Source organism: Pungitius pungitius, chromosome 8 (genome assembly GCF_949316345.1).
Source record: "Pungitius pungitius chromosome 8, fPunPun2.1, whole genome shotgun sequence".
Lineage (NCBI taxonomy): Eukaryota > Metazoa > Chordata > Actinopteri > Perciformes > Gasterosteidae > Pungitius > Pungitius pungitius.
Window position 1 is genome coordinate 19143579 of NC_084907.1, and position 8679 is coordinate 19152257.

Here is an 8679-nt window from a genome sequence, read left to right on the forward strand (position 1 = left end):
GATGACTTGGTGAGTCTGTTAGGAGGGCCCAGTTTGACAGCATATGACATTAATAAAACATGAATAGTGGGCGCTCAGAGAGGAACGAAAATCCACTCGCGATCCACATGAAGTGATCAGATTAAAGAGGACTTTGGATTGATAGCCCTGTGACAAAGTCACTGAAAAGGGCTTGACTGAACGTTAATCAACGTCTCTAATGTTACATTATTGTTATCGCGGAGTAATTGGACTCAACACCTTCATGAATAAACAAGGGTTTGACCAGGATATTCTCTTATCGAGGTGAAGACGCTGTAAAACGACCATGGGGATGTGGGTGCATTAAGGAAGGCTTGTTGTAATATGACAAAGTTCCCTTTGGGCTCTCCCAAGGTCACGCAGAACGAATTTAAATGTACTTTTCCTACATTTTGGCAGGTGAATATAATATGTATTTATATATACATATATATTTATATTTATACTTTTTTCTTTATAACAGCGTTTACCCCTCTAGATGGGAGACATAATAACAAGAAAACATGTGTAATGCGATCCTGATTCCTCATATTAGATCATCAATTTCAAACCCTTTACCTTGCAGATATTGAGTCATTATTCATATATCACAGGTATACAAAACCCACAGGTGTTGATACATTACAACCACTTCATTCTAATGTTTGAGGCCATTGTGCAGTTTGTGGTTTTCTTCTGTGCAGACGTTGATTTGATTGCATTGCCTGCATGTGCCTAAAGAAATGCATGCACGAGCAGCAAAATTCACACGCAACACACACACACACACACACACACCCACAAGAATAAATCCCAAACCCATGATAATACTCTCTCCCAGGAGCCAGAATACTTCCATTGTTGCCAAACTTCTATTCCCCCTGCGGTTCAATCTCCCAAGTGGGTCGGCCCGACCAGCGAGTATGCACGTGGGGAAATCAACCCTTGGAGGACTGCCACCAAATGATAAATAGTCAGCAGCCATTTGAACCAAGTCCCCGTAGACTCTGGTGACTCGGGGAGTTTGTAATACACACTCACTGCAGTGATCCAAAGCAGATGCTGCTAATTAGTATTTCATAAGCAGAGCGCATTATGCACGGGAACAGCAGCTCTTCATCCATTTTACATATAGGATGTCATGTATGGGCTAGGACATGCCTACGGTATGTTGTGAGTGCATATTGATGGGTATTTATAGAAAGAACATTAACAAAAGTCTTCTCTGATCAAAAGTGTGTGTTGATTAAATCATAGGAATATAACTCCTTTACAAAACAAATGACAAATGTGACCTGGTGTAACCACACAAGAACATCTGTTTTGCATAGACTTTTTACAATGTAACTTTACAACTTGTAACTTTACATATTTTAACAGTTGCAACGCCAAAGGAAAACGTCAAGTATGATTGAGTCACGTAAGATTGAGTCACGTAAACAGACCATCTATGAATTAAATTTGCTTAGGGTTGATTTAACTCAGTCAGACCTCTCCTTGATCATTCAGTAAACCAGAGGGAGAGCTTAGATAGTGGCAAACCCCACTGCCTTTAGAAGCTTCAGCCATATTGAGTGAAAATGTTGTATATAAATATTTTTTTATAACATATATTAAACCTGATTTTGCAACGACTCAGCCCATTCTCTCTTTCTTGTAGCAGGAGATCGGTACACGGGTAAGAAGACGAGACATGCAGAGGAATCCAGATCAGCAGGCAAAGAGTCGCGTTTGGACATAAACGGCTCGCTGGTACTCTCATGAACAATAAGAGACCAACTGGCACGGAATAAGTAGTAGACACAGTCTAAATACTCAGGTCGAAACAATGAGGGCGGGGCTTGCAATCCCAGAGGGCGACGGCACACAGGGAGGGAGGCGTCTGAAACGAGAGGCAAGGTGAGTGACAGAAAACAGTGACCACAACAACGACCCAGAAGATCTGAGCGTTGTGATGCTACAGGATCAAACCGTTTATTTACATTTCATACATTGGACGGCAACACTAATGAAAGCCTACTTTACCCAAAAGGGAGGTAGGAATGGATGGCGCAGATGCATTTGGAAAAGCTGAAAGTGTCATCCACATGTGAAACAGGCCATTTCCAATTCGATCCGCCTTGAGCTGGTTTTGTCTCCAGCCGTGGCAGACCTCAGCCTCAGAGACAAAAGTGTGGGCCGGCTTTGACAAGAACAGAAAGACGGGCAAGAACTGTGGAACATAAGGGTGACGTTCTGAGGCGATGATGGACCCAATTAGCCGTATAATCCTGGCATGATGATACATACCTTTCCCCAAAGAACTGGACGACGCTGGAGGGGGAACAGCTCGAGCTGTCTGATGATACAGCATGTAGGATGTGATTGGGTGTAGATGGCAGTCAGGCGATCTGCCTGAGATGCCCGTTGCCCCTGCAAGGTGTAATAGAGACGCGAATGTCCCGCTGACAGTACCCGGACAGGGTTGCTCACGGGGGGGGGGGGGGGGAATATTTACTTTAGTTTTGAGAGAGATCTCCAGCATCAGTTTAGTCGTGGCTGTAACTCGTAAAAAAAACACATTCATCCTGAGCAAACGGCGAGATATGCTCTCTGAGTGAAAGTCAATATGCCCGCCCGATGTACCGAGTGTCTCACACACAGCCGGATCCAGAGGTGACTCAGTCCACTGCCTCCAACAGCTTCCCGCAGTGATGCACAAGATGTGATGTGAGGAACTGAAAGGTCAATATAAGTAATGACTTTCGCTCATTTCACTGCAGCCAGGAGCACCAACGCTTCAAACAGGGGTTGTCGGGAAAATGAAAAAAAAAAAAAAAAAACTTTCGGCTGCATCTGTTTCACCTCAGACTCCTTGGGCTGCACAGAGACCTTGTGAATACAAGGAGGGGGAATAATTTAAAAAAAAGACAGCTTAGCTTTGACACTAAGCGTCTTCCCCTGCATTCACCGACTATCTGTGTCAGTAAATGTAGAAAAGGGCTGAATGGCTCCGCCTGTGTTGCCCAGATGTCGGACCCAAGGGCTGCCGCTTGGCAGCGGATGCAGATGCTGCCATTGACTCTTTGGCCACTGGCGCCAGCTGAAGCCCTTCAACAGCACACAGCGCTCTTCCTGGCAGCGGCTGCAGGTGTTGCCCTCACTGACGCTTACAAAAGTTATTTCTCCTGCCAGCTTTTGCATGATCACACTAGTGTTGTTGTTCAGGAGCATGTTGTGCTGTGACCTTGTCAGAAGCGCTGACTACTTATGCTCATTCTTCTCTTTTGCTGTTCATTTTCTGACTTGTTACGCTGTCATGTTGTATATTTCTTTAGCTATTTTGATATATTCTCCACTCTTTTTTTAATTTTGAATGGTTTTCCTCCATTTCGTTGTCATGCCCGAGGGGTCTTCAGCTTATTTTGGATGTTTTTTCACGCCCCTGTGAAGAGGTTGCGATATTGTTGCCTTGTCGAATGCGAGCTTGTAAAATCCTTTGAGACAGTAGCTGTGATGGAAGTAAACTTGGTTGGATGCTAAATACAGTGTGCACAGCCAGACCCTCCCACACAGAAAGTCTATGAGAATGTATACAATGACCTGCAGTCTTTTTATTACCACAACATTGTTGTCAGGTTTTGAGTGAACGCTTTAAGTATCTTGAACTTTCTTTGGCACTTTTCTTTAAAACCATCTCACACAGAAATGTTGCAATCTATTTCCTTGTTGCTACAGCTGGGGAAAAAGCGAAAAAGGAAATGGTATGAAAGTTAGTTTGGCAAAAATACGTTAGCCTTCTAAATAGTCTTGCATTTAGTGCTCAAATATGTAAACAACTAGTAAGGTCTATGCAACTAACGTCATCTCCAGCTGCTTTAGAAATAAACAATTTCTGATGTTCCATGCAGTTAATACCAGATACAGCAGAGTAAATGTGCTAATAGAAAATAGAAAATTGTAATGTTTGGAATATAGTCTCTCAATGTCACGCAACAACATTGACTAAACCACTCTAACTCCGCTGTGACCCTTGTTATGAACGTTAAGGTCATTGCATTTGTCAGTGCTGCTTTGCTTTAGACATTGATGTGTTTCCCTTTTGAACGTTGAATGTGAATCTACGCCCCCATCACAAGCAAACATGTCAAGTTTTTCAGATAAAGCCTCAGACTCTCTCAAGGACTCCTCTTTTCCTGCTGCTTACATCATGCGTTGCCACATATCCCCAAACCCGCTGGAAAGTTTGCCCAAGGACAACCGTTCACATGGTGACATCTGTCATGGCAACCGAGAACACGGCGGGCAGCCTGACCTCGTGGGCTCCTTCACGCACATTTACGCTGTTGCCGACCCACACACCAATTCACACAAGCAAAGGCGTACAGAAGTAATGACGAGGGGATCGTCCATGGCTTCCCCTGTGAGCAACATCTAACATTACAACATCTAATGAGCGTCTATTGTTCCCTTGATTATGGCCCAGGGATTCTCTTGCATTACCTGCCAAGTATGCAACACTTCATTATAAAGGACCGCTTATGTGTTTTTATTACCGGATATTGAACGGAGTGGAACAGTGGGTTTCATGAAGAAATGGTATTTATTGGTGTCTATTGCACAACTCATGTTTGCCACTTGTTATAGAAACAGAAGAAGATTTGTTGGTCATGCTGTGTGGGCTTTGAAATCTTTACTGGGAGAGTTGTTCAAATGAATGAACATGAACTGGCCGTTACATTCACAGATTTATTTTTGTTAAGTTAAAGTTTTAAGAAAAACGTTTTGCGTTTTGTTCGGGCATTATTAAGTCTGAAAAAAAAGGTCTATTTCATTTTTTCCTAGTATCAAGGTACAACCATTTTAAATAGATTTGTATTATTTTAATCTAATGTTAAAGCACACGTATAAAACACTAAATACTGTAAAGACATAATCTGTGTTCCAATCCAAGCCTCATCAACCAACAACTCAAAGCAAAGGAGCGCAGCCTACTCACTCCACACAAACTCTAGATCAGAAACAACTGATAAGCTAAGTTTGCGATGGTTTATTTGCCACCGTTTCCATCCTCTTTTATTCTCCACAAGCGCTCCCTCTTTTCTGTGCTGCAGTCCGCTGAAATGTGCATGTGCTAGTTTGGCGAATCAGCGCAAACCCTCCACTGCCCCAGCGAGTACCAGCTGTGCAAACATCTGTGAGATGGGAGCAACGTCTTTTTCACATAAAAAACACCTGAGATGACTTACCTGCACTGACCTTGTCTACCATGACGTCCACCTCGGGCTTCCCTCGGACCTGCCTGTTAAGGCTCTACGATGTGTGTGCGCTCTCCTTCCAGAATTTGCCAACCCAGTTCTCCCCATCATGTCCTTTTATTTAATAAGAGGACAGAGTTGTGATGGTTTGGGACCTTTAGTCTAATTTAATTTGATGCAATCATGCTCAACTTTTGTTGGACAAGCATCCACACCTGTGATTCCTACATGTTGTAACTTAGCAAAGAAAATGTCATTAAATGTTGTTTTCTCATTGAACCCATTGTGTAAAAGCCTGGACATGAAAAACAGTAAATCTCCAGGGTTTTACTCCTGAAATGATCCTGCAGGTGACCTCTAACCCCAATTCTGAAATGTTCCGACCTTTAGGAAGCAAAACTCTTCATTTCAGACATCTGTAACTCCATTTTTTAAGCCTCACTTGGCTCGCGTTTTCTACCTCTATCGTCTCTCATTACAAAACTGCTGATTGTATCAACTTGGTAAAAGGCAATTAGCTGATGATTGTGTTCTCAACATTCCTTTTGTTACAATCAGTGTATTCATTATTGCAGATGTAATTATCAGGCCATTGTTCGTCTTTAATTAGGCTTTCACTAATTCACTTCACAGAATCTCGCTCCATCAAAAGCTAATTGATTAATCTGACTCCCACTAACCTTTTAACTGGAAACCAAAACGTCGCCCCGGCTGTGGCCATAAGCAGTCTGCCCTCCCCATCTGTTCTGTGGCTCCACAGTGACGACAGCTTCCATTTTGCTATCAGCTCTCCCTTCCAGTGACCCAAAAAATGTTTCCAGGCAGCTCAGCATCCTGATAGGCAGCTTTGTTTAAGCTGGCCTTGCACCATCATCACCACAGAGGTTAATGAAGGATGTAAGTACTCGTTGGAAGCACGCGTCTGGCTCATCGGTCCCTACGATGTTACCGCGGCTCCATTCAAGTCAACGCCATTGGTTGACGCTAATCCGCTGCCGTAGTGTGATTTCTCTGTGGGATTCTCTGTGCGATTCTGGGACTCCGCAAATAGAGGTGAGCCGTGGTGCAGACTTTTATTGTTTGCTATGTGCTTTACCTAACTGGCTGTGCGCTTGTTTCTATGAGGCAGATAGCTTCAACGGCGCCTCTCTGCATGAGCATAGTTCTTGTTAATGAGTCTGGCTATGGCCAGTTAGGGAAATGAAGCAGATGCTTAATTTCCTCTTTCTCCTCTCCTCGGTGGATTGGCTGACTTTGGGATATTACACCCAAATTAGCGCTGTGAAGTGACAGTTTTCTTTCTCACATTAGTGCAGCATCAAGTGTGAATCAAAGCCTCTATAAAATCCTGTCTCACTTTTAACTCAGATTTATCCATCCGTACATGTTCTCCTGAATTCAACAGTCATTTGACCTTTGGCGGGATGTGTGATATATTCTGGAGCTACTTAATGCACATTCCTACTACTGAGCTAACCTCCGAGTGTACTGAGCCAGCAGCACTAGCATATCCTTGTCATGTAACACCTAAAGACAGTCAAAGGTCAGGTACTGAAGGAACAGAAGGCCCACAGATGGAGCTGCACCAACTGGCCCTGCCCTGCCTCAGCGCTGTCACATCTCTGCACACCAAGCCCTGACCACCCCCCACCATTTCACCCCCCCGGGGGCCTGACCATCTTCCTTACACACACACACACACAGACACACACAGACACGCAGGACCATACTTGCACTGCTGGCTACACAGTGGCACTTGTACTGAAGTGCACACATTTCCACACACGCACACATACTGAGAGGATTAATGAGGGGGAACATGCATTTCGGTCAGAGTCTGAGGAGTTTAACTGGAGGTCTTCTGAGGGTGTCCACGGTGACCCCAAGACAGGATGGCGAGCAAAGAGGGAGAGCAGCTGGTCAGAGGTCTGTATAGCATGATAGCATGACACCCCCCCCCCCCCCACTCCTCGCCCGTCCCACTCTCTCTCTTCTCCCTCTATAGGGATACATATATTTCCCTCTTTCTGTCAAGCTGGTGGCTGTCGGCCAATGCACAATGCAGTCCATTAGTACGATTGTCTCCAGGACAGAAATGTGTGACAAAGGGGAAAACATTATTTATTACAACTTGTACAATCCAGAGAGCATTCATTTCATATTTAAAAAAAATAAAAAAGCAACAGCTGTGAAACACTCGTTATAGCTGGATCATTTAAAACGGAGTTTTAGTTTTTCATCAATTTGCATGTTTCCATAGTGATTTGTCAGCTGCTCAAACTGCGGACAATCCAAAACATCTCTGAGGACACGGGTCGCGGTGTACGAGGTCCTGCATGTAAATGATAGATCACCGCTGGCTGACGAACTGACACAGAGGTTTTCCCACACTCTCTGTTTGAAGTGGAGTCTGGACTACATGCATCGAGTGCATTTATCATTTGCAGAGGGCTTAAGCTGTAAGCAGGCCACATCATTACCAAGTCTAATTACATCTGGGTTCAAGGTCTCAGTGCACACAGACACAGGCGCTCACACAAGGGCACCCTTACAAGCACAGTGTTGCGGTGAAAGAAACCTCGACTAGACTAAAACAATAGAAAAGGGAGCTATGCTCTTTTATTGCAACGAAGATGAACTTTTCTTTCCCTGAGAGTGCCGATCATAGCCGTAAAGTGAGCAAGTAGAAAAAACAATTTTCCGACATCAATTGAAATCAACTGTTGCAGACGGGAGTCAACGTGTGCGTCAAGTTGATTGGAGTAAATTGGTAGAAAGTATGAAGTCAGCCAGTTTAATTACAAAGCAGCTCGCTATGACGCGTTCACGTCCCAGCAGCAGCGTTGACTGACCCCCTTTGGCTAGAACTGCGATCCGCGGCTACAGGTGACGCCAACAGAACCGGCGGCATTGGTTTGACAGCACCACGCCGTAGTACACCTCGCGTTTCATCAGAGCTGAAGGTCTGGATAATGATCTGATGCGCACCGATCAGGATCAGTAGCTCCGTAATTAGCACTGACAGCTTAATGACAAGAGTGCTGTGAAGGCTTCAGCTGTGGTGAGAGACTCTGTGAAAGAGGGGGGCAGGGGGGGGGGGAAGACTCCGAAAGACAGAGAGATAGAGAGAGGAGATAAAGTTTGTTACAAGAATAGGTCCCATAACAAAGTTTGACATGGAAACATCTTAATAAATGAGAAAACGTGAGAGAAAGGATGATTGGGAGAGACTTGGGAAAACACATTAGAGCAGAACACATAATCAATATGCCCCTTATAGAGCCAGCTTGTAAACAGCGACACATTCCCTGTGCCTGATAATGCCGCCAAAATTATTTTCCCCCCCCTACATCTCCCTTGTTTTTTTTCCTTCTTTTATCTCGTCCCTATCCCTCTCCTGCTTTTTCCATCTCATACACCCTTGTCGAGACAATATGTCATG